The sequence below is a fragment of the Myodes glareolus genome, chromosome 3 (genome assembly GCF_982192425.1).
Source record: "Myodes glareolus chromosome 3, mMyoGla1.1, whole genome shotgun sequence".
NCBI lineage: Eukaryota > Metazoa > Chordata > Mammalia > Rodentia > Cricetidae > Myodes > Myodes glareolus.
This window is the reverse complement of record NC_142028.1, coordinates 7619862-7647607: the sequence shown is the minus strand read 5'-3', so window position 1 is coordinate 7647607 and position 27746 is coordinate 7619862.

Sequence of the window (27746 nt, the reverse complement as noted above, 5' to 3'; positions counted from 1 at the left end):
TTTCAAAATTAATTTTTTTTCTCTGTTTCACAATTTCAAGTTACACTTCATCTCTCAAGCATCAGGAGCTTGAGAAAACTATTCGTGTAGTATGCTTCTGGTCAAGAGCAGAGCTCAGAGAACCAATGAGAGCATCAGGAGCTCGAGAGAACCGTCACAAGACGCTCCCAGTCAAGAACACAGCGTAAAGGTTTGAAGCACGCATGTGCTCAGTTTACCTTCTTCACTCTTACACAGTTCTGGTTTCCCTGACCAGGAAATGGTGCTGCTCATGGTGGGCAGATCTTCCCACCTCAATTACCATAATCACGGTGACCTCTCACAGACATGTCCACCGGCCAGTCTGATCTAGACAGCCTGGGAATCCCTTCCCCAGTGATTCTAGAGTGTTTCAAGTTGACAGTTTAATCCTACCCACCACAACAACATGAGCAAATCCATACATACAAAGTCGTACATAAATGTTTATAATAGTGTCATTCATATGACTGAAGGAGTAGAGAAACAGTGGTCTATCCATACTATGGAATGTACTTCATCCATAAAATCAAATACAAACTCCAACACGGTAGCCATGAACATGCAAAGTGAGCAAAAGCAGACAGATTGCAAGACTGTGAGAAAAACCAGTGCATAAAACAGTACAGAGAAGGGCAAATTGTACTTCAGGAGTTAGGATGAGGAAGAAGAGTGGAGACGACCCATGGTGGGCATGTGCTTGCCTTCATCCTGTTGAGGGGGAAGAAAGTCATAAACAGACAGCCTGTAGTGTGTAAGGCAGGAGAAGGCTAATACATACATAAGCAGCAAATTTTTGAGCCAGCGAGAAGACTCTGGGTAAAGGGCCCTGCACTAAGCCTGATCCTTAGCCCCTACATGGTAGAAAAAAAAACTGACTCCAGAAAGCTGTCCTCTGGCTTCCACACTCACACCATGGCATGGGTGCATGTTCACACACACATGCATGGACACACACGCATGCACACATGCATGCACATATGCAGACGCACACAATAAATGTCATTTAAAATTTTTTAAAGAGGTGATTATTCTCATATGCTATTGCTTTCTTTTAAGTACTGTGGAATAAAGCCAGGGCTTTACACATATTAACTATATCTCAATTTTTTTAATGCCTAGGGTGACTTTTTAGCCTTTCTTAAATTAAAAAAAAAACAACTCACTTTTCTGAAAATCTGTTTTATCAGCCAGATACGACTCATTTGTGCCGTTGTTCCTATGGCATCTGACCTCACTGCATCCTATTTTCTACACTCTGGGATCATGGTAGGGAGAAGGAGGAAGGATGTCTGTTTTTTTCCTGCTGATGGTTTTAGATAATGACAGTAATGTGTGATTGTGGTGAGTGATGTCCTTACTTTCTGAAAGAGCTGTGGAATGTCACACGGGAAGACTTTGTGGACAGTCCCAGGATAGCTCTCCCATTATGGCAGACTGTGGAGGCATTCCATGGAGCAACTGCTTTCAGAGCAGACTCTGGACGACAGGTAGGCTAGAACTATGATGCTTGAAAGGAAAGAGGCAGGCAAGATGAGACATTTTCCAAACAAAATGCAAAATCCCAGAACTTGGCAGGCAGAAGCAGGAGGATCAAAGTGAGTTCAAAACCAGCCTGGTGCACATAGACAGTACAAAACTATCCTCAAATACAGAGTGAAAACCTGTCTCAACTCACACACACACACACACACACGCACACACACCACAGTACCGGAACTTCAAAAGAAATATTTGTGTGTCTGTGTGTCTAGGAGAGGTAGGTAGAAAACATTTGGGGAAAGAATGACCTAAACCTTTCAAGTTCAAGGATTTGGAAGTTCCCTCAAGTGTTCAACACTATAAACACCCAGGAAAATAAATCCACAGAACAGCTAAATCAAACTGCTGGAATTCTAGGAATAAAGGAAAATGGCTGGCATGTTCTGACCTAAAGGGGTCCTGAGTAAATGAATGAACACTGCAGGTGGGGCTGAGTGCAGTTTTCTTGGCAAAGCTTTGCAGTCAGATGACAATGGAAACATGTCTTTAAAGTGTTGGAAGGAGGGCAAGGGCCTCCATGACTGCAGGGTTCCCAGGATGCTGTGTCGTGAAACGCTCTTCAAGGAATGACGGTCCCATAGAAGATGTTCGGAACAGCAAACCTAGAGGGATTTTCTCGTCCTTCCTGTACTGCAGGAGATCTTAGAGCCTGTGGGATGAAACGACAGACGGAAACTGATAACACAGAGCTGGAAACCTTCCCGAGAGAGGACCGCCTCGTTTCCTGGTGGTGCTGAAGTACACATGGGTGTAGACGTTTGGGTTCAGAGCAAACAGGCGGTGCTGTAGAGAAGGCTCCTGCATCCTGATGCTGCAGAAGATGCAAGCTTGGTTCCCAGCACCCACAGCAGAAGGCTCACAACAGCTAGTCACTCCAACTGCAGGGGAATCAGATGCCTCTGGCCTCCGTGGGCTCCTGAACTCCTGTTCACATGCCCAGACACAGACACACACACATATATACACACACATACACAAACATACACACATACACACACACACACACACACACACACAAACTAAAAAGGAAATAAAATTTAAAAACTAGTAAAACGGGTGCTTGCTTGTACATGTTCCACTCCCGTCTTCTAGTGTTTTGCTTTGATTTGTGACTGATTCTTTGGAGTGTTTTGGTCTGTTTGGTTTGGGTTTTGGAGACAGACTGTCTCAGCTGAGACTTTCTACATAGTTGAGAATGACCTTGAACTTCTGACCATCCTGTTTCCACCTTCCAAGTATTGGGATTACCAGTGTGTACCCCCATGTCCCCATTTATATAGTGCTGAATATCAAATTAGTGCATGCTAATGGAGCACTCCACTGACCCACTCATCCAGCCCAAGACTGCCTTGGGCACGGACTTGCCCTCTGTACCCGGAACCTCAAGAGTTCTCTGAAGTCCTGTTCTTTCCACCTCACAGTGCTTACGTGTATGTAATATTAGGAGTCCAAAGCAGGGTGGTTTTCCTTTTACCCTTTTTATTTTCTGAAATAGGTGGCTGGCCAGGGACTAAAAACCCGGAAACAAAGCATCTGCGTAAAAGAAAGATGCAGGATCAACTTCCTCGCTTTATAGTCAGGAAAATCTTGAGTGCTGTCCCTCCTGGGTTTCTGGGGTCCAACTGCTCCTTGGTGCACTTGTTTTTTTGAGTGGCAACAAAGAGAAACCGAGACGAGCGAGGCGGGACTGTCCACACCCACACTGTCCTCTGCCTCCTGTCCTGAAACACTTCGTTAAGAGTTCGAGCTAAGGGGCCTGACAATGTCATCCACAGCTGGGCCGAGGCAATGGGAAGTGGGTTTCTGTGGCCAAGTTTCCTCTGACCGGTGTCAGAAGAGTGCTCTCCAGTGCTGGGGTTACACCCAAGGCAGGTCGTGAATTCCTTCCCTGCTACAAAGCCACAGTGACAGCCAAGGAAAACAGGCTTTGCTGTGATCTGACGAGAAGAACAGAAAGCTGCCAGCCAGGAGATAGTTGTGGAAAGATTCTTTTCAAAAGAATTACAGAGAACTTGCCAGGAAGGCATACACCTGTATGAAAATTCATGAAGCCCAGTGCTGGGGTGTGGTAACCATTGCGGTGACAGCGAAGGAGGGAGTGATATTGTCCTGGACACAAGTCTCGCACTAAATGACGAAAGAGGAAGATTGTCTAAGGGCTTCGCTGCAGTCCATAATGCTGACACAGACAGGGATCCAAGCGAGCAGGCAACGCAGGGCTTTAGTCGGATGGACTCGCTGAGTCTGCTTAGTTCTCATGCTTGAGAGCGCTAAGGAGGAAGGAAAGGGGAACTGAGACTCAATTATGAAGTTCAGGGAAGAATGAAATAAAGGCTGTTGTGACAGAGGCAGGAACCGTGTGTGCTGGCTGCTCCCGTGTTGTGGAGATCTGTGACCGTAAGGGACGCCAGCCCTAGGAAGAATCAGAAAGATGCCCAACTTCTGGGAAAGAGATTTCAAAGACAGCTCTTCACTTTCAGTGGTACTCTATCTCTAGAGAGAGGGTGGGTCCTACAGCAGAGTGGGGAAGAGCATTTCCCTACATGGTCATGACTCTCCACTCAAGAATTGTAACGTGTGTGTGTGTGTGTGTGTGTGTGTGTGTGTGTGTGTGTGTGTGTGTTTTATTTTAACTTATTGTTTTGCTTGTAGTCTTCTTCAGATTTTTTAAAAGATGGGGACTCATGTAGCCTAGTCTGGCCCATAACTCACTATGCATAACAAAAACTGGTTTGGAAATTCTGATCGTCTTGCTCCTGAGTCCTGCAGTTAGACATGTATCACCACACCCAGTGTGTGCAATGGAGGAGATAAAACTCGGGGCTTTCTGGAGGGTTGCACCCTACCAGCTGAGCTGCATTCCCAGCCCCAATTTCACATTTTCAAAAGGAGGAAAGCATTGTGGTATTACATAATGAGTTTCCCATCGCTGGAAATGAGAAATCTACTGCATGGACACTAGGTAATGGAACCCAAGATGGAGGGTGTGTACTGCATGACTAACTTCCTCTTTAAAGGCACTGGCCAAAGCCCTCACATTATGAATGGACTGGATCTGTGCCTTTCCACACCGGAGAAGCTTCTAGCTCTCTTCTCCTAGCCATGATTTTTAATATACTGAGTTTCAAAAGAAACCAATTACACTGAAACAGCATTATCAAGATTTAGGGAGAAAATTCATACTATAATAACACACGTGCTTTTATTAATGCATTAAATAATGAGAACACTAGGCCTAATAACTGTTACAACCTTGAGTGATTATCAGTATCAATGATGTTTTAAGATATTTGAAATAAATTTGCTATGATATAATAGTATCTCAGCCACTACTGATACTTGTTACCTGCATTCAGATTATAGGAGCCACCACAGTATAGTCAGTCATTCGAATAAATAAGTGTAAGTCTTTTCCATGCAAGCTCTAGATACCATGGGTTTCATACAGGGCTCTGTGACAAGCTGGGGAAGTGGGAACATTTGAAGTAATATGAGATTTTCATTGCCTGTATACAGAATTTCAACCCCAGTACAGTGGCATGAGATGACCTTAGTATGGGGGTTTGAACCTCAGGACTCAGGGGATAGTTTGCCTGGGTTCAAATCCAAATGTATGTTGGAGAAAGTAGGCTGCTTGTTTGTCCTGGCCCCCCGGCTAGCTTACACCCAAAATAACCACACAGAAATTGTATTAATTAAATCACTGCCTGGCACATTATCTCTAGCCTCTTATTGGCTAACTCTCACATTTCTATTAATCTGTATGTCTCCACGAGGTCATGGCTTACTGGGAAAGATTCAGCATGTCTGATTCTGGCAGCTCCATGGCAGTTCTCTGACTCTGCTTTTTTTCTCCCAGAATTCAGTTCTGTCTCCTCTGCCTACCTAAGTTCTGCCCTATCAACTAGGCCAAGGCAGTTTCTTTATTCATTATCCAATGAAAGCAACACACAAGCAGAAGGATCTCCTACAAATGTAGACATCTAACAGTTGTCTATAACTTCAGTGCCTCAGTTTCCAGCAGGCATATGGATGAATTTGTGGATTAGTGGGTAGAGACATGGATGGGCGATGAATGGGAAGGATGGATGGATACTTAAAAGAATGGATGAATGCCAGGCAGTGGTAGTGCACACCTTTAATCCCATCCCTTGGGAGGTAGAAACAGGCAAGTCTCTGTGAATTTGAGGCCAGCCTGGTCTACAAGAGCTAATTCCAAGACAGGCACCAAAGCTACAGAGAAACCTTGTCTCGAAAAAGCAAACAAAAAAAAAATGGGTGAATGAATGTGTGGATGGATATGAATGGATGTGTGGAAGGAAGGCTAGATGACCTGACTGCTGCATGTAGGATGTGTGGATGGAAGGCTAGATGGGCTGACTGATGCATGCATGAAAGAAGCTTGCATGGATGGAGACATAGAAGGATGGTAAATGGATACATGGAAAGATCTGTCAATAGATGACGCTTGGCTGGGTGGGTGGATATATATGGATATGTATGGACAAAGGAGCAGGTGAGTGGGCAGGAAAGGAAGGTTTTGTAGATGAATATATAAATGAATGCTATACTGCTATAAGGACTTCAAGCATTCTTATAGATGAAGGCAGAGACCAAACTATGATGACAGAAAACTGATGGGATCCTCAAGTAGGGATGCTGTTGAGACTCTAACCTTCAACCAGTGTGCACCGTGAACTACCACTTAAGTGGAGGAAGCAATAATGCCCTGAATGAGTGCTGTTGTTGTCATGGATACAGCCATGTCAAGGACCCCAATGACCCAGCCCCGAGGGAGTGGCAAAGCCTAACCCAGATAAGACTCAAAGGGATACCAAAGCTGGGCTCTGGTCACCTGACACTACCTTTCCTACCGTACTCTTCCCTAGAGCACCTGTCTGGTTAGTGTCGCACAGCTTTCCTCTGAATTAGAAGACATTTCCATTTCATTGGTTTTCTGGTGCCACCTGGCCTTGGTGACTCATAGAAGAGGAAGTAGAAACAGCAACATTTTCCTGGACAGAGGTAAGACTGAACTTTGAAGCCAGGTACACTGGGTTCAATTCTTGAATTGGATTCAAAGCCTGAGATGGTTCCCCTAATCCCTCCACCACTGATGTAGGACGGTCGTCTGTTTATGTGTTACTTTCATTGTTTAATAAAGAGACTGCCTTGGCCTTTGATAGGACAGCAACTTAGATAGGCAGAGTAGACAGAACAGAATGTTGGGAGAAAGAAGCAGAATCAGAGAGCTGCCCGCCATGAAGCTGCCAGGTCAGACATGCTGAATCTTTCCCAGTAAGCCATGACCTTGTGGTGAGATACATATTATTAGAAATGGGTTGAATCAATATGTGAGAGTTAGCCAATAAGAGGCTAGATATAATGGGCCAGGCAGTGTTTAAAAGAATACAGATTCCGTGTAATTATTTTGGGAGTAAACTAGCCGGGGAGCCAAGTGGTGGGAATGGGGCCCGCCGTTCTCCTTTTACACACCATTGTCTGCTTGCTTCTCATTTCTCTCTAGACTTGCCATCACGGGTCATTACCACCTGCCGTGGGTCATCACCAGATGTCGTGGGTCATCACCAGCTGCCATGGGTCATCACCACCTGCCACGGGTCATCACCACCTGCCATGGGTCATCACCAGCTGCCACGGGTCATCACCACCTGCCATGGGTCATCACCACCTGCCATGGGTCATCACCACCTGCCATGGGTCAGCACCACCTGCCATGGGTCAGCACCACCTGCCACGGGTCATCACCACCTGCCATGGGTCATCACCACCTGCCATGGGTCATCACCACCTGCCACGGGTCATCACCAGCTGCCATGGGTCATCACCACCTGCCACGGGTCATCACCAGCTGCCACGGGTCAACACCACCTGCCATGGGTCATCACCACCTGCCATGGGTCAGCACCACCTGCCATGGGTCATCACCACCTGCCATGGGTCATCACTTTTTCCGTCTTGAAGCACAGTCACATCTTGGCTTCTGGGGATTCCACTTTCCCACTCCTGCAGCTACTTTATCTACCCCTCCCTTTAATTCCTCCACTGGGATCTTTCCTCCTAGCCTTTAAATATGAGAGTGACTAGGGACTCAGGCCAGTCTCTCTTGTCTACTACTACATTGCTGGCCATAATGCATCATTAGATTCCAAGACTTAAGCTACAACCACAAGCCAAAATGATAATAAGGTCCACATGTGTACATCCATCTCTGACCTGTGAGTGTTTGATGCATATATCTAACAGGATATATCTACAGAAAGCCTAATACACTCAACTCTAAACTTTCCCTGACCCATACCTATCTAACGAACAACCCCCATCTTCCCAGACTCCAATTGCCCTCTTTATTGTGACATAGCTTAACTGATCACACTAAAAACAGAAACAAACTCCATTTCTCTCGTTACCATTACCCACATCACCCCAATTCCTAACAGTTTTGCACACCAAACTCTCCATGCAACTGTCCTAAATACCAAAATTTTTCTATTTTCATTTGTAAGTGGTCTAAGCCATCATGGCCTTCCTCCTGAGGAAGTGGTCATGTTAACATGCTTTGTGTTATTGTAATAAAGTCATCAGTCAAGCAACTTAGAGAGAGACAACGTCACTCACAGATTTAGAAGATCCAGTTCATGATTGATAGGTCCTGGTGCCCTGAGGCCATACCGTAGTGAGGCAGTAGAGCAGAGTGAAACTGTCCACATCATGGCTGGAAAACAAGGCCCCACAATCCCCCTACAATGACCCCAATTGCCACTAACAGGCCCCCCACATCCCAAAGGTTCAACCAACTCATAACAGCACTGAGAACTGGAGGTTTACCACCTGGACCCTCTGGAGGGACTTTCATTCAAACCATGATGATAGTACTATAATCCATTAATAATCCAGAATGCCTACAGCTCATTCTGCACAGTTATCTTTTCAAATTATAGATCATAACAGGCTACTCCTCCATTGTGATCTTTGGGATATAATTTAAATCCCTTCCTATTGCCCATAAGGCATTGCAATCCCTCTGAGCTCACCATGACCTAACACTCTGCCCTTGTATATGCTCCAGATATTGGCTTCCTTCATTTTTCTCTTAATTTATCAATAACCATAGAACTAGTATGCTTACTGTTTTCTTTTTCTAGAATATTCTTCTCTTAGATATTTTTGTGCCTGACTTTTTCTTATCATTTAGGGCTCTACCTCAGAGATGCCATCCCTGGTCATCCTGTTTAATGTCCATCTTTCTCAAACTAGACTGGTTAAATACTCTTGTTTCTGCCACTTGTTGCTGCCTCAAATGACCCTATCAACGTCCCTGTCAACAATCTGTTTCCTTGGCTATGCTGTAAGGTCAGTCATACCTGCATTTGCACGGCCTGGATTACCATGTCGCATATAGACACCAGGGGGATCTTCATAGAATGACTGAGTGAGTGGACACAGACGGGTTCTGTCATGCAGTGAGAGTGTTAGGAGTATTCCATTAGGTGATGTGTGTAACTTGTCTAACACAAGATTTTGGGCATGAGCATTCCACAATACTCAGAAGTAGTTTAATCTATGGTAGTTCTTGTTTCTATACTTAGGGGGGGGGTGTGCATGCGTGTGTGTGTGTGTGTGTGTGTGTGTGTGTGTGTGTGTATGTGTCGGGGCAGTTTTACATGTTTGTGTATGGACAAATGCAGGTGTGTGCAAGAGCATGTGGAGGCTACAGGACAACCTCAGGTATTGTTCCCTGGGCACTTTAGAAGCAGGTCTCCCACTACCCTGAAACCCATTAACTTGGCTAGCCTGACTAACCAAACACAGGGATCCACACAGGTCCTGCCTCCCAAGTGCTGGGACACGAAGCACCTACTACTGAGCCTGGATTTTCCACATGAGTTCTGAGAAGCAAACTCGGAGGGTCAGGTTCACATGTCAAATACTTTACTCACTGATCTGTCTACCCAGCCCCTATAGTTAGATATTTTTGCCCTGTATCTCCCTAGAGACCATGAAAACATAAGTTATTTACTTAAGAATAGGTAAAGATCATCTTGGAGGGGGATGGAAAAGTCCAGTCGTGCTGACAAGCTCTAGAGTGGTAGAAACTCTTGTCTAAGAGGTTAACTCTAGAGTTAATGATGTAAGCATAAAGTCAAGTTCATTATTAACCCAGCTCTCCACTTATGACCATAAGAAAGGCTTCCCTCATAGAGCTATCTCTCTACTGATGGGAAAGGATGAAGCAAGATGAGGACCCACGGAAGGGGCTTGTGTATGCGTGATGCTCTTAGACTCAATGCCCCACTTTGAAAGCTGCCTTTAAGTTATCTTGCAGGGCATTCTGCAAGTGGCCTGGATAGATTTGCTACTGACTTTAAAATTCTGGGCCCTGAGAGGGACATTGTTCTTGGATGTCCCTCAAAAGTCTTTGAGACGAGCGGAAGCAATGTGGAAACTGAAGGCCACCTACACGAGAGACACATTCAAATAGGGCCATGAGAGGTGATACAGGAAAATGCGCTTCTTATCACCTGTCCTGGTAGAGGCTCCAGTGAGTTGCCAGGAGAGCCGACTTAACATACAGTGTGCCCTGGGTGTGAAGTGCCCCTTCACAGGTTCACACATTTGAAGTTTTGGTCACAGTTGGTGATGTTATTTGGCAGGACTGAAGAATCTTCAGGATGGGAAGTCTCACTGAAGGAAGTGGGTCACCAGGAGTGGGCCATGATGCCCACAGCTGGGATCCACTTCCTGTCCCTGCTGCATTTCCTCATTAGCCCTGGTAGGAGTGTGCAAGAGTCACTCCCTTCACCCCAACTTCTCTACCATGGTGGCCTGAACCCTCAAGTCATGTTGCTCCTTGCTAGGTATTTGGTCACAAAAACAAGAAAAGCCATCAATCAATACAGTCTAGCTTGGAGGGAAGCAAAATTCATACCAACATCTGTGGAGCCTAGATTTATCCCACAAAACAGCAGCTTTTGGACTAACAAGCTGGTCGAGGGGCTTGCAGCCCAAACTGATGTCATGAGTTCAGTCCCCAGGATACATCTGGTAGAAGTGTACAGATTCTCACAAGCGGTGCTTTGACTTCCACACGCACACTAGGGCAGATACACACACAAAATCTAGAAATAAGCGTTAGACAGAAAGCAAGAAGACACACTAGCTTCTGGACTATTGAAGTCCAAACCACGTTCACACCACAGTGACAATCTGATCCAGTGACTGGCGACCCATCCTGCCCATGGAGAGAACCAAATGGAAAACTGTATTTAATTCTGAGCATCTCTAGCTGTCCTGACGATAGGATTCTGGTATCTGGGGATGCTACATGAACCCTGTCAACTACACTCGGCCACACGGTCCCCCAAAGCTCAACGGATTTGAGGATTTGCTGTTAATGAAAATATGGGTCTGCTGACCCCAGGGCTGGGCATTCATCTCTGCTGGCTGTTCTGGAGACAGCTGCATGGCACACACAGAGAGTGAGCTGAACTTCTGGGACTCTTAACAAGAAAAACCAGGATAAAATGATATCTACCCTGTCCTAATGTCATGTGCATTAAAGACAAGCTTGCTATCTTTAAGAGTTGTTAAGGCAACTCCTAAATACGTACCAATAAGTTATTTCTTCTAGACTCTGCCTTTACACTCCTAGCACTTGTCTCCTCGTCACCATCAACACACACACACACACACACACACACACACTACTGGGTTCCTCGGTACTGTCAGGCTTGCAATATCTCCTTGCTATATGAACTATGTCATCTAGTCTTGATGACTCGGGAGAGAGAGCCTATGTCACACATCTGTACCCCTTCTTTTCAGGGTTTGCAGTACATTCGTTCTGATCTCATCAGAAAAAAATTTTGAGACAGGGTCTCACTATGTAGTTCTGTCTGCCCTAAACTTACTATGTAGACCAGGCTAGCCTCCAACTCATGGAGATCTGCCTGCCTCTGTTTTCTGGGTACCAAAAAGACCAAGTTCATTAGTAAATATTTTTAATGGTTTCCTGTATTCATATGTAGACTGGATATGACTAGGTATGTAAGAATGTAATTGCCTGTTCAGTTTGTTCAGGTACATAGGAAATAAATGCTGAGTGTCTCTTCTTAATTTACCAATTTCTCTAAATAGCATTGCATCTGACACTCCTCTTGGATCTTTACAACATAAAAACCATATGGGACTTCTAGAGAAAGCACATGTGTAGAAGGAGAAATGGCTCCAAAGCTAAGAGCACACCCCCCCTCATGCTGACGACCTTGTTTAATGTGAACCCCAACCTCACCCATCTCATACCAGAGAGGATATCATCTCACTGCCGACGGCATTAAGTGGCATCTGGCTATGTCTTTTGTTTCCTGAAAATAGGCCTATTCCTCTCAGTGGCCTATAGAATAAAGTCCCAGCTCCCAAATTCTCTGTCCAGGATCTGTCCCCCTTCCCCGTTCCCTTTAGCCACGCCTCCTCTCTGCCGTATACTCCAGATCAAATGATCTAGGCTTTGCCTCCTATCGGTTTTTCTGTCAGCCTGCACGTCTTCCACCTTGACCTTCTTCCTGCTCGCCTAAGGACATGCTTCCTGGGAGAAGCCTTTAGTGACAATACTCCCCACCTTGTCTCTGCTCTCTCGGATCTCCGTTTGCCTACAGAGTGTGATTCTTATTTTTTAAATTTTATTTTACATTCCAACCAGTTTTCCCTCCCATCCCTTTTCCTTCCCTCTTCTCTCCACCCACCCCCATCTACTCCTCCCAAAAGGTAAAGTTTCCCATGAGGAGTCAACAAAGTTTGACACACTAAGTCTGGGCAGGACCAAGCCCCTCCCCTTTGCATTAAGGCTGAGCACGGCATCCCCCCATAGAGAATGAACTCCCACAAGCTAGCTCGTGCACCAGGGGTAGATCCTAGTCCTGCTGCCAGGAGCCTCTCGAAGACCAAGCTACATGACTGTCTCCCACATATGGAGGGCCATGGAGACTCCACAGCTGTCGGTCTAGAGTTCCTGAGTTTCCACCAGTTTAGTTCAGCTGCCTCTGTGGATTTTCTCCATCATGGTCCTGAGCTCCCTTGCTCATACACTCCCTCCTCCCTCTCCTCAGCTGGAATCCTGGAGCTCAGCCCTGTGCTTGGTTGTGGATTTCTGTATCTGGTTCCATCAGTCACTGGATGGAGGCTCTATGATGGTAGTTGGGGGTATTCCCCAATCTGATTACAAGGGAAGGCCAGATCGGTGGTGCCCTCTCCACTATTGCTAGGAGTCCTAGCTGGCTCATCCTTGTGGACTCTTTGGAATTTCCCTAGCACCAGTTTCTCCCTACCCCCACACAGTGACTCTCTCTATCAGGCTCTCTCTTTGATTGCCCTCCCACTCCGTCCCTCTCCCCTCTCAACCACCCATTCCCTCCTGTTCTCTTCTCCCTATTTTATTGTTTAACGATATACACCAGCAACCAAGCATCCCTGGGTCATAGGGGCTTTGCCCTTATCACATTGATAGCACCAGGTGTACTTCAGTGACTAAGGGGCTCAGACATCCTCAGATTGTCCCTCATACCCCCTCTTCGCCCTGTGAGTCCTGGGAAGCTAGATTGTAGCCACCCCACTCTTGGCCTCCAGAGGTGACAGGCAGTAGAGGTTCCTGCTGGTGATCAGGCGTGAGAAATGTCTGAAGATGAGCCAGCCTGCCCTGCACTGCTAGGCCCTCTCTCAGAAGGGGGCTCCTCCCACAGGCACTCTCTGCTCCCTCAGCTTCCCTTTCTTGGTTGCTGAAAGGACCTTTTTGGATCCCAGCTCCTGCCAAGGCGCCATAGGGATTCCTGCTGGTGCAGGAACCAGAGCTCACAGCACAGCTGATGCCCCAGACTCCACAAGTTCCTTTTGTTACCTAAGCTCTGTGTCAACACCATTGCTTCCTTGTCCTGGGTTCTGTCCGGGACTTTAGTGACTGCCTTGGAAGGGAGGAGAGGGAAGGACACCTCGGCTCCCCAGCCCGGGTCCTGTGTGTCTGCCTCTGATTGGGGTCACTTGCTCTGCCCCATCTCCATTTTCCAGTAATATCTGTGAAGATGGCACCATGGCCTCCAAGAAGAAAGGATAGAAAAGAAATAAAAAAGATGGTTGCCACTACACGCTGCTCAGGAGACAGACTGAACACTGTGCCAACATGAAGTAACAATCATGGGAAAACATGTCCTACTGGGAATGCTGGGAAAAAGCAGGAGTTACAGCTCAGAGTGAAGGAGAGGAGTTCACAGGACAGGGAGACTCAGGAGCTCAGCCTGGCCTGCGGAAGCATGAGCTCCGGGCCAGCCTGGGCTACAGAGTGAGTTCTAGGCCAGCCTCGGCTACAGAATGAGTTCTGGGCCTGCCTAGGCTACAGAGTGAATCCAGACCAGCCTGGGCTACAGAGTGAGTCCAGGGTCAGCCTGGGCTACAGAATGAGTTATAGGCCAGCCTGGCCTACAGAGTGAGTTCTATGCCAGCCTGGACTACAGAGTGAGTTCTAGGCCAGCCTGGGCTACAGAGTGAGTTCTAGACCAGCCTGGGCTACAGAGTGAATCCAGCGTCAGCCTGGGCTACAGAATGGGTTATAGGCCAGCCTGGCCTACAGAGTGAGTTCTAGACCAGCCTGGGCTACAGAGTGAGTCCAGCGTCAGCCTGGTCTACAGAGTGAGTTCTAGGCCAGCCTGGCCTACAGAGTGAGTTCTATGCCAGCCTGGGCTATAGAGTGAGTTCTAGGTCAACCTGGGCTACAGAGTGAGTCCAGACCTGTCTTGGCTATGTAGAAAAAAAGAAAGGAATGGGAGAGAGAAAAGAAGGAAAAAAATTAAAAGTCAAGGAAGAAAACAAGTCCAGAGCTTCGGAGAGTTGGTAGCGTTAGGGCCAAGATAAAACTATAAAACAGTTGCCACGATTCCTGCTCAGCTGTCCTGAAGGTTTCTGACATGGGAAGATTCTTCAACTCAGAGCCGTCTAAGGGATGACACCCCAGAATTGCCCTCAGCAGACAGGCAACGATGGCTTTAGCCAAAAGACCCCGACCTCCCTGGGGTTCCAGGCTCCCAGGCAACAGAGGCAGCGGAGTGAAGCCTGGAGACTCTGATGGCAAAGGCTGTTTCAGCCGCTTCCACATCAAGGCTCGGCCGTTTGAGCCATCGTTCAGGCTGGAGTGTGTGTGGCTTAATGGTGGAGCCTGGCAGAGGGCCTTGGTTCTGACTTCCGCCCCCAGGCCCACAGAAGAAACGCAAACAAACAAAAGTAAGAATTACATTTTCAGCTCAGGGTACCATCATCCCTTCTTCCCGAACTTTAGCCATGAAAAGGTGAGGCACACAGCTGGGCACAAGCCTCAAACACGCCATCATGTTCTTTTCACAACTGAATGATTGATTTGTGTTTTCACCAATTCTCTGCCCCCTCTCTGCTGCAAAGTTTTCCAAAACACCTGTCCTGTGATCCCAACACTTCTGTGCTCAAACATGGCGGAAACCTACACACAGACTGCATGAGCGCCGGGATCCGAGTGGCATTTGGAATCCTAACCCCTTGAGAAGTGTTTACACCACCATCTCCTGACTAGAAAGCACCGGAGGGAATTCATGCTGAACGGTTTTTGTGTGGTTCAGGAAAGGGGTCCTGGGTTGCTTTGCAGGGTGTCCATGCTTGCTGGCAGGTGTGTGTGCCAGCCTGCAGCTCTGACACACCCGCATCAAGAGCCACCCAGGCGGCTCAGGTGGTCCTGAGTACCTCTCTGCTTAGGGTTTTAGGCATCCCTCCACATCTCCATGGCTCGGCAGCCAGCGGCAGCTGTGTCTGTGGTGGGAGGCCTTCGAGTAGAGCTGTCCTCCCAAGCACGGAGAGGAATCAGTTAATCAGGGCACGGTGTGGCCTCTTCAGAACACCTGGGCTCTCCAACCTTGCCCTTGATCGGTAGGTCCTGCCATCTCTTCTGGAAAGAGCTCATACAAACGTGCGTAGGAGGAAGCAGAGCCTCACTCCCTCCAGAGCGTCAAGGCGCCTCACAGCGCAGGGAAACCAGCTTTATGCTCCCGTATGACACTAGCCGGAGAGCCCCAGTTCCTTACACTTATGCCTGCACTGATTGTTGTAATAAATGGAGTTTATACACTGCTGGTAAATCAATTGTAGTGAGGCAACAAAAGAATCCTGGGGTTAGTCTTCTTTGTAAATAGCATTCCCATCACTGAGTCAAAACCCTGGGCCAGCCCCGCTCAGCACCAGTGATGAGACGGGTATGTGTGCAGGAAATCGGACGCCAAGCTCAACCCTGTCCCATCCAGGTTTCTGAAAAAGAGAAGCAGAGGTTTCATGAGAGGAAAGTGGCTGAGTCTGGGTACACAAAACAGGCGGATGGAAAGCAAAGGAACTCCCTCCCTGTGCCCGAGACACATAGCTTAGGATTCTGTCTTCAACATCAATTAATACATTTTAAAAATCGCTCCTCCTGGGCCTGGAAGTGCATGCCTGCAATCCCAGTACTTGGGAGGTTAGAAGCCAGAGATTAAGAGTTTAAAGCCACTCTCAACTGCATAGTGAGTTTGAGGCCAGCCTGAGTTTCGTTAAGCTCCGACTCAAAGAAGAAAAAGGAAAAAAAAATAAGTTTTATCTCTGATATACTTAAGCTCAAGAAATGTTTTTCAGCCTAAAGTAACTTTACAAACTTGGACACAGTTGACCTTCAAGGTTGTCTGCATAAGAGATCAAAAGTGTTCAAACTGTTTCTGTATACACTACCCCATCTCTTTATAACCTAAGAAGCAGGTAAAAGAGATAATATTCTGTTGAAGGTCATGTCATTTCCTCAAGGTCACATGTTAATTAGTAACTGAACTATTTCTAGAGACGGCATCTCTCTCTAACTTGTTGGCAGGGACACATCCTCACAACCTCACAAAGTCACCTATTGATCAGACCACTGACGGTACTTCAGGGTGATGGCTGGGACCCCTGGGGAGGTGCATCTATATTTAGATCGTTGCTGTGCGCCCCTCTCCGTGTAAACGCTCTGGGAGCTTCTTGGCGAGGAGTGAAGTTAGTTTTGCACAACTGATGGAGAACGGGGAGGCAAGAGAAGATAGAGTAATGTTGTTTAAGTTTGGGAACCATTAAATACAATCATGAGAGAGAAAGGGAGAGAGGGGAGAGAGGAAAGAGGGAGAGAAGGGGGGAGAGAGAGAGAGAGGAAGTGAGGGAGACTTGAGAGATGGAAGAGTAACACATTCCAGCCTATAACATGCTGCAGCCCTCAGTGTCACACAATCCATGAAGAAGCAATGAGACACCATAGGTCAATCAAAGCCAGGAAGGCTGAAATGTGTGCTAAAGTGTAAGGATTAAAATATTATGCCTGACACTGTATAATGCATGGCGGAGGAAAAAAATCTTTGTGAGTATAAATTAGCTTTACTGTTGAGTGTAAAAGTCTTCCTTTTGGTTATTTATGAAGCTTCGTTTTGAAGATTGCCTTCCCTGCCTAACAAGCAAATCAGAATTTGTCATGTGCAAATCTTGTAAAGATTGCAAGGCCAGTACATAATTAGCCTCAGAAGAGTGTGACCAAATTGGGTGAAAATAAAAACACTATGTGGAGGAGAAAGGACAGGGAAAGGAGGTCAGGGTGTGGCCAGGCCATGGGAACCCCTCTACTTTCCGTTTTCCTGACGTGGTGATATATGTTCAAAGTCTGGAGAGAAAGTGAAATTATGTAACAAGAATTTCTCCTCTGCTATTCAAACGACTGCCATTGTTCCTAGATCAAAGAATTTGGTGATGAGGCGCTTGAGATGCTCTGAGGAGGAAAAATATTCAGACTGGGAAGAACAGGGAGTGAGCTGGCAGAGGAAGAAAATGAGGGGATGTGGAGGAAGGGCCGGCACAACTGCTCCCCCGACAGCCCGAGGGAATAAGTGCCTAAGGCTATAGGGGCTTCTTCCCTCAGACTGGTGCAAGCCCACCCTTTTCCAGCGACAACACCCGAACTCCAATTATATCTCTGCTCTAAGCATCAGAGGCTAGGGCCTGGCGCCACTCGTGTGCCCTTTGGCTAATCCTGAAGTCATGTTTGAGTTTCCTGTGAGGCACGAACTACCCTGCCTTGCCAAAGAAAGTCTTCTTTCGAGGTCGCATGGTTCTCGCCAACGACCCTGAGAAAATTCCCAGATAATTGCTCCTGTTCAAAACCTTCTTCCATCTCCGTCTCGAGGGATGGGAGCCTGGTGCCCACAGGGACCATTACATAGCAGTCTGTCCAGGCCTTAGTGTCTGAGCCCTGTTGAGATCATCCCCTGGCAGGGTGGGGTGCAGGCCAAACTTGGGTGTGAAGGCTTTGAGGGGGGAAAACCCAGGAAGTGGTCAATGACTCAGTGGTGGTACATTGTTGAGTCAGACCTGAGATGGTTTCAGTGTGCAGACACCGAGCTTCCAGAAAGACATTTGTCCCGTTCATTGTCACGTAGGTGCCCCTTAGACCGCAGGACCTCATCCCTCATTTTCATTTGACTGTGGAGCGGGAGCCAAAGTATCTGGAAAAGTGAGCTGAAGTGTTGTTAAGAATATTCTTGTTGTCCATATATGCCCAGTGAGTGCCCTGAACGTTTGTTTGCCCTGGAGTCTGCTCCTCTGCTACACAGAACCATCAACAGCCCACATTCTCCTGAAAATGCCTTTAGCTATCACCGTATGACTTCGGAAGCAGTTGCTTTCTTTACCACGGTGGCAAAGGAAGCGAGTTAAAAAGAGGAACAGTTCCTTGGGTTTCACGGTTTGAAAGGGTCCATAAGGAAAGACTTCAGCGGAGGGAGTGAAGGGGATGACGGGGACTCTTCACCTCCCCACTGACCAGCAGGCAGGAAACGGGGTCAGGCCATAAACCTCAAGGCTGGCCCCACCAGCAACCCACTTCCTCCAGATAGGCTCCGCCGCCTCCCCCAACAGAACTGCCAGCTGGGAACAGGTGTTCAGACGCATGAGCCTGTGGGGACATTTCACATCCAAACCATAACACACTCCTTAATTAAGCTGTTGTCTGTCCTCTGAGAAGCTCTACTAAACAAATGTCTTAATCTTGTCACTTGAGCAGAATGGTTGTCATGTGATTCACATAGAAAAGACATGTCATAGAGTCATACGTCCTTCACAGAGGAAATTAAAGGTCTTTCAGAACAGACCAGGCAAAAGGTGTGTGGGGGAATTATCTGTGCTCCTCCCATGAATCCAGATAGCACTTTGCTAAAGAGAGAGAGAGAGAGAGAGAGAGAACTTCCCAACATCTATACCCTTTCTTGGTATGATTGTAGAACTTTTTGTGGTTCTTTTATAGTGTAAATCTGGGTGTGATAGTGCTTTTGAACACTTCTCCTTTAGCAAAAAAATATTCTTTTAATGACAAACCATAGCCCAGAAGTCAGAAGGCCTAAATTTTGTGGGTTCCAGTAATTGTCTCTAAAAAGACCCCAAGAACAATTCCTTAGACGGATTAATGACCTCCAATGAGGTTGACACCCGAGTTAGAAAGTTTGCAGTTAGGACTAAGTTTACAAAGATGGAGACACAGTGCCGCATTAGCTGGGAAGGGCCGCTACAGCCCTAAGCTACTGTCCATGAGGGAGGCAGGGAGGCCAGAAAAATGGAGGAGGGACAAAAGAATCCAAGGCTGGAGTGATATGGTTTGTGAGACAGAGGAAGGAGCCGCAGCCCAGGATATAACTAACCACTAAGCTAGAAGAGTCCAGAAAGGGTATCATCCCTAGAAGCATTCAGAGGGACTATAAGCCTCCTGATACTGTGTGGTCCAGGAGGGCTCAGAGGCTCCATTCTTATAGGAGTAGGATTTCCATGCCCAAGCTGGTGGGGACTTCTGCCTCACCCCTGAAAAACTACAGCCATAGACAAAGGTCACAGGAGCTCTGGCTCGCCTGCTGTGTTTTCTCCTAGGCTTACCCAGGGAAGATGTGTGTGGCCCTGGTGTGGATGTCAGGACAGAAAATGAAGCTTTCTTGGAAGCTTACTACAGTAGTACCAACCCAAGAAAGGCAAATTAAGGGAAAATGACGTATTGTGGTCTTGCAGGTTCGGCTACTGCAGGCCATGGTCACTTGGCTCCATATCTCTGGATCTGTGATAGAGTCAAGCAGCATGGCAGGATACAATGGATGTGGACAGAAAAAACTGTTTGCCCCATGAAGACTTGAGCAGAGAGAGAAGGAGAGAGGAGGGAAGGCAGGAGAGAAGCAGAGGCTGAAGGAGAGGCAGAGGAGGGAGGACAGAACAGAGAATATTGAAGTCACTGTTTTCTATAAACCATTACATTTCTATAAGAGCAGAAGGTTTGTACATTCAATAAACAACACTGCCGTGGGGTGATGAGGCTGAAGAGGGGGTTAAGAGCACTGGCTGTGCCTGCAGAAGGCATGGGTTCGATTCCCAGCACTCACACAATGGATCACAACCACCTAGCTCTCCTGTCCCAGAGGATCTGGTGCCCTTCTCTGACCCCCACTGGGACCAGGCACACATACGGCAAACAGACATACACGGAGATAAAACTTTCCTACAACAAAGATATAAAGTTAAAAATAAAAATGAAAAAAGTAAAAACACTATGATTCAAAGCATGCAATAGTCTGGAGCCTGAGCTGTGTTCTAGGCAGAGTGGCACCAACTGGCACTGCATGGCATGCAGGGCAAGAGAGTGGTGCCCGTTGGCACTGCATGGCATGCAGGACAACTACACTTGAACTGCATTTAGAAGCAAGGCTTCTGTGAAGTCATGTGTTACAACACAGGCAATTGTCTAGAAACACCTGTTGATTCATTGCATATTTGATTTTGAATTAAATTGTGGTCACTGCCCATTCTGCGGCCTCTTACTACTGTCATTGTTTGCACAGCGCCCCCTCCTTCACCCAGGCAGCCCTAATGGCCACAGTGGAAGAACTGCTTTAGCGGAGCTGGGGACTTAACTCTGGCAGAGCAGTTGCCTCACAAACACAGGGCCCTGGGTTTGCTCCTCAGCTCCAGAGAAACAAAACAAAGGAATTGCTCCAGGAGCTGGAGAGATGGCTCAGCAGTTCAGAACGCTTGCTGCTTTTACAAAGGACCCATGTTTGACTACGAGCATCCAGGTGGCTGCTCATACTACCTGTGTCCAGTTCCAGGGGCCCTGACACCCTCTTCTGACCTCCGGCCTGTGGTTCACAGATATGCTCTCACATATACACATATATAAAATAAATATTTACAATTTTAAAAAGAGAACTTCAGCACTCTAGTTAGTCCACTGAAGTTGGGACAGAAACCTGAACCTATCCTATACTCCATCCCCAAATATGCTCCAACATTCTCAGAGCTGCGAACAAAATAATGCCCTTAAGAGGTGGTGACTGACATTCAGAAGGAAATAAACAGAACAGAAGTGATTTATCATCTGGGGCAAAGAGGGAGGCCTATGGGACGGTGGGCATTCTGACTCCCCTGGGAAAGAGAACAGAAATAATATTCCATACAATACATCTAACTGTTTTAACATAAATGTGGTGCTTTGGAAAACATGGGTGCTTTGAAATTCCAAACGCAGTTTAAACTAAAAGCAGAAGTGTGTCCTTGACGCAATGTATGTGTGCGTATATGCATAACGAGATTTGAAGCCCCTGTCTTGCTTATTTTTTAAGAGATGTCTACCAGTCGATGTGACTACGGGAACTAATGCATCTATTCACTTAGAGCCTAAGTGATTATTGTTTAAAATGTCAGATTCTATTTTCTACAAAATAATCAAAAAATATTTCCCATGTTCTTTCTTATCTGACCCACTAAAGGTTTAAAATCTAGAAAAGGCTGGTATGCCTTTATCCCCAGCACTTAGAAAACAGGCAGGTAAATCTCTGTCCGTTTGACATCAACCTGGTCTATACAGCAAATTTTGGTCCAACCAGGGTTACACAGTGAGACTCTGCCTCAAAAGAAATACACAAATTAAGAAATGACATTTTAAAGGCCACCAGATACAGCATTTCACCCCTCTCCATGGTGAGCCCTCATCAGAGGTTTAAACGATCCACTAGGGCAGTGTCAGATTTCTGCAAGTGCCTGCATTCCAAGGCAGACATTTCATCCTGAAGGCCCATCAAAGGAGGCCTGATCTAGAAAATACAGATGACCCAAACTTTGACTATCTCTGTTTTTGGATGTCCAAAAGTCAAAACATCATAATCCCTGTAAGAAGTATGCTGGTCAGCCTCTCCGGATGCAGCAGATGCCAGGAAGACTACAGAGAACAAAGGATGTGCTTGGCTCCTGGTACAGAGGAGTCAACCCATTAAGGTGAGGAGGATGGAGTGGAGCAGGACACTTGCTACCATGCTGGCCAGGAAGCAAAGAGTGCCTGTGCTCAGTGGCTTTCTGACTCCCAGCCTCCTAGTTCAGGTTCTCTGGAAGGGCATCATCAACACACCCAGAAGCTTACTTACAAATCTAGATGGTTTTTAAACCAATCACTCTGACAATGAAGACAAACTATCCCAAGAAGAAACACATTTATTTGGAAGACAGATCCCACATTACAAAATACCACTAGCCCATACATACACTATCTGCTAATTTTCTTTCAAGACTCTGTACTTCTCTTCCTACCCTGAGTTATTCTGGTAAAATCACTGTGTTCCAGGCCAGGCTTTAACTCAGCAGTAGAGTGTTTGCTGGACATGTATCACATCCTGGTTTGATCTCCAGGGCTATAAGAAAGAGAAGGGGGAGGAGGAAGAGAAGGAGGAAGAGGAAGAAGAGGAAGGAGGAAGAAGAAAGGAGAAAGAAGAAGGAGGAGGAGGAAGAGGAAAAAAGGAAGGAAGGAAGGAAGGAAGGAAGGAAGGAAGGAAGGAAGGAGAGAAGGAAAAGGAAGGAAGGGAAGGAGGGAGAGAGGGAGGAGGGAGGGAAAAGGAGGGGAAGAAAGGGAAAGGAAAGAAGGAATGAAGGGACAGAGGAAGGGAAGAAAGGATGGAGGAAATCAGTTTTTTCTCCTAAGTGCACACCAAATACTCTGCACACACCGGTGCAGGTCTCCAAGGCCTCTTCCCTCCTAGCTTGACATGGAATATACAGTGTCACCTCTGCAACTCTTCTCCAGCACTTCTACACAAAAGGAGCCCCTTTCTCCTTACTTCACACTAGGTAAATTTCCCTCCTCTGCCAAGTCCTCCCCAGTTTCCCATGAGGAGCACCATGCCCCCCTTGCAGTGTCCTGGCTTTGCCTAAGACTCTGTGTTGAACACCTAAAAATAACCCTGTGGTCTCACTCTGGAGCTCCTGTATTTCCTTCCCATCCTTGCTGCACAGGGGGTACTCCCCACACAGCATAGGGGGTGCTCCACACACACAGCATGGTGCTCCCTATACCGTATGATGCTCCCTACACAGCATAGTGCTCCCCACAAACATTCACAATCAGCAGAGCCTCATCTGCGGAAAGCTTTCATTCATTAACCAATACACAGCTATCCTTACTGCTAACCCTCTCTCTGCTGCTTCCAAGGGTCTTCTTTCCTATCTCTCAGCCTTTTTTCTCTCCTCTTTAACATTTTTTTATCTTTTAATTATGTGTATATGAGTGGGTGTGTACACGTGAGTGCAGGTACCTGTGGGGGCCAGAAGGGGGCGTCAGAGTCCCCTGGGGCTGGAGTTACAGGTGGCTGTGAGCCACCTGATGTGGGTGCTGGAAGCAGAACTTAACTCTCCCACAAGAGAGGTGTGCACTCTTAGTCACTGGGCCATCGTCATTCCGCCATATTTCTCAGTGGGCATCACCTCGGGCATCCAGTCTCTTCTCATCTCATTTATCCCGTTCATCTTCTGTGCCCACTGGATCCTAAGAGGATCTTGTGATTTCACTCAGCGGTTCAGTTGGCAAACAGGAAACCCTTTGCCACACAAGTGAAAAGCGTGTGGGCATCATTCTTCCAAGAATGTTCTTGGAGAATGTATTGTTCTCACATACATGTCTACTCCTTTCCCCTCCTGCCTTCTTCTCTACCTGGCACAGTGTTGGGCACAAAGACAGAAATCACAGATGGTTTAGGAAGCAGAAGACAACATGGATGACCGTACCTTTCCTAGAGCTGACTTAGAAAAGTCACATCTTAGCCCAGGGTGGGTTTTCTGACTCTGTAGTTGATGCCTTCCAGAAGTTCTAGTCCCATTGCTGGGCTTCAAGGAAGGAAACTAAAACCAGAAAGCCAAAGGAGTCAAATAAAAACTTAATAAAGAAGTCAAATCAAAAATTACAGCAAAAGAAACAGAAGTCACTGCAAAGGCGCTGAATGAGAAGGCCATGCAACCCTGTGGGGGCTGGGAGTATTTCCCAGCCCTCTACACTCCACAGAGAGCCGCCAGAGAGTGAGAGAAGACGTGCCCCACTTCTGTGAGTTTGAGCAAAACATGTGGTGCTTGTTTTTAATATGTAGAATTGACAGAAGGAATTCTTATAAATATGTATGTTCTAACTGCTTTGATCAACGAAGGAAGCGACATGTCATGAGGATGTTGTCTTTAGATAAAAGGTTACCGTCCTAGTCATGCACTCTGCCCTTTTGGTTTGTATAAATAAAAGGTATAGGTGTTCAAGTGAGAAATGCACTCTAGTAATAAATAAAACCAATTGCATCCATTATGATTAAACAGTCTTAAGAATAATCCAATGATTCAATGCCTATGCCGACCTGTTCCAACCCAGAACTTAAAATTTAACTCATCCAAATGTCCAACATGATTTCTAAAAAAAACGGGATGGGCAACTGGCTGGGCGCATTCTGCTTTTAGAGAGGATCCTAACCCCGTGCCTGAGGTCTCATTACCACTGTAACTCCAGTTTCAGGACATCTGCTGCCCCCTTCTGGCCTCCGCAGGAACTTGTACATGTGCATACACATGTATACACACACACTTTAATTTTTTTAATCTTAAAAATAAAAGGAGCATGATTTTTCCCCAAAAGAATTCTCAGTAATGCCCAAGATGTTTCAAATGTCTCCATTCTGTGTAAATGAATTTTTCTGTGTTCCATCAAGAACTTAGGCATCTTTCTTAGCATATGAGGTAGTACAGGGCCTTTCAGAAGGTTATAGAATATATTTTATTTTCTTACTGGAAGAATTGTCCACGGCTTCACATTAGAATCTTAGAATCACAAACTATAATACTGGAAAGCACCGTTAGATGAGGCAGAGGGGCTGATGACTCAACCTGCGAACCCTTGTGCTGTTAGATTATTTCATGTCCCACCAGTCTTTGTCTAAGAAGTCACTGAACATCAACACAGAAGTCCTCTCTCTCTCTCTCTGACAAGCATAAAAAGTAAATAATAGCTAAAGCATAGTGGGAAAGGGCCTTACAGATCATTTGAGTTCAAGAATCCCAGGAAGCACCTGTGTGTTCCCGAGGGATGGGAAGGAGCAATCCTCGGAGGGTGTCAGGGGAAACACCACCCTCATGCTAAGCTGGATTCTGGGATTACATGTCCTTTCACGGACTTTAGTACATGGATACATGTTTGGAGGGAGGAAGGAACTACATTTCCTGATTTTCTGTGTCATGAAAGTCATTGCCGTCTCTCAGTCAATCCCGCAGGCCTGGAGCACACATTTGAGAAGCTCTGCTCTAAGCCTGTCTCTTCCGTTTGTCAAGAAGGATTTGATACCCTACCAGTACATAACTTGTCCAGCCCAATGACACTAAGACCCAACAGCACCACAGAACCAGGCTTCAGCTATGACTGATCCCTCAGTCCAGCAACTTTCTTTGCATGATGTCATGTAGCGTTCATTCTTTCCAGATCGCCACAATTCAAAGTGAAGAACAGAATGTTCACTCAAAAAGCGCTATTAAAAGTCATTTTATGTTGGGTTTTATATGATCATTGACTATGAAAAGACCCAACACCCCCAGATCAACTCCACCCCTAAAGCTCTGAGACTTCTCCAGTGGCATCTTTGTGGTTTCCTCAAAGTGAGACCACTCGGTAAGAATAGCAATACAAATGAGTTTGATAAACTATAGCATCTCTGCCTCTCTGGAGCTTGAACCCAGCTGTGCAGTCAAATGAGTTGGCTCTAGAATGTTCATTTTGAGAAAGTATCCTTGACTACAGATGAAATGGTTCAAATATTTAGAGAGAACTCTTCATGGTTGCTCAGTGATGTGGAAAACCATGGCATTTACCAAAAATACAATGGCCTGGCTCAGGCTTTCCTGTGAAAGTGTGAAGGAGGACGGAGGAGGGCAGTGGAGCTGCCTGAAGTCGGTGTGAGCGTGTGAGCGGGGCCAGACCATGGAGGGAAGGAGTGGCCGAGTGCTGTGTAGCATCCACAGAACCTTGGTCGTGGAGGTTCTGGCCTAGAAACCCAGAGAGAAACTGCAGATGATTCTAGATGCATCTTCAGAAGCAAGTCCTGGAAACTTGGTAACAGGAACCAGAGCCCCGTTATAAAACCCACACAGACCCTGCATCTGCATTCAAGAGAGTAGGTGCCTATTGGTTGAGGTCGTGTCCCCTGAGAAAGCCCTCTATGGCTCTCTTGTTCTCTGTGAACCAAGGGACCTCAAGATTACATTCTGAACATTCCTAAAGGCTTTGCTGTTTTTTAATGTACAAGTCACTAGCAGGTTGATCTGAGGGCCCAGCCAGTAAAGGCCGCTGTGGCCAAGATTGATGGCCAGAGCTCAACTCTGGAATGCAATGGTAGAGGGAGATCACCAGCTCACACAAGCTGTCTTCCAACTTCCACACGTGTGGTGCCATGTGCACACCCACATAACACACACACACCATAAATAAAATGTACAATAACAATAAAAGCACAATGGTTGGCAATCTGAGCCCTGAAACCCGCTTTGTGCTGACATTTTAATGGGCTGTGTTTATCTGTTAGCTGATCGTTGTGTGTTGGCTTAACACACAGTTTGTGTGCTGGGTTCCATTTCTCTCTTTTTATTTTTCTGAAACGGGTCTGGAGCTCCAGGCACCTGCCTGTCCCTGCCTCCCTGGCTCCAGGATTGCCATCACACGCCACCCCCTCTGGATTTGAGCTTTTCTCTGTGGATTCTGGGGTTTGCAGCCCTAAGCCAACTCCTGAGCCCTTACTGCATTTTACGCTTTCTGAAATTCTCATCTTAATCAAACACTTCCACTGTACAGCTGCCCAGTTTTCAGGGAAAACTCCTGAAGGTTCTGTCAACCCAGCTCTAATCAAAGAAACACCAAAAACAGGGGAAAGGCACACTGGATATGAAATCTTTTCAGAATCTCTGATTCTCTTAATGTCTATAGATATTTTAAGGCATGAGCACATATAAAATTTCATGGCTGTCTTAATATACATACAGCCTTGAGACAGACGAAAGCTTCCATCCGAATGATATAGACCCCTGCGCCCACACACCGTCCTCAGACAAAACACTCAAGACTAAGTTTAACTTTCCAAATTAAAAAAGAGAGAGCGAGCAGGAGAGAAGCTAATTCAGTCCTGCTGGGATCTGCCGCTGAGATGCGGAGCCTTTTCAGTTCTGCAAATCTGTTCTCAAGCTTTTGAACGGGCTCGCCTCTGTCAGGAGTTCTCACATGGAGTCGCGCCCCAGCCCGATTCTGCCGCGGGTATAATGAGTTGTCACTAGTCAAAGATGTGTTCCGGGAGGCTGTGATGGCCAATAGAAAGACAAACAGATGGACGGGATGCTCATTCTGCGTATTAAGAAGATCAGGTTAGGGTGGATCCGATGCTCTTAGAGCAGAGGACCTGGGTTCCGTTCCCAGCACCCACTTGGAGGCTCACAGCTGCCTATAACTCAGAGATTCCATGCCCTCTTCTGGACTTATCAGGGCACACATACATGTAGGCAATCAATACACTGGAAATAAAGATAAATATATGGGCTCTGAGGATGAAACAGGGTCCTGCCCAGAGCCACGATGGATCGAGTGGACAATGAAACCCACGCACAGAACCAGGGAGATCTGCCCCGAGCACCGAGAAGAAAACACAGGCCCGCCTGTAGACGGGCACTAGTGTGGTGAGCAAATACATGCTGTGGAAAGGGAGGGAGGGACTGACTGGTTCATGTCCTGAGGACAGGGGCATACCTGAAGGGTAAAAGTG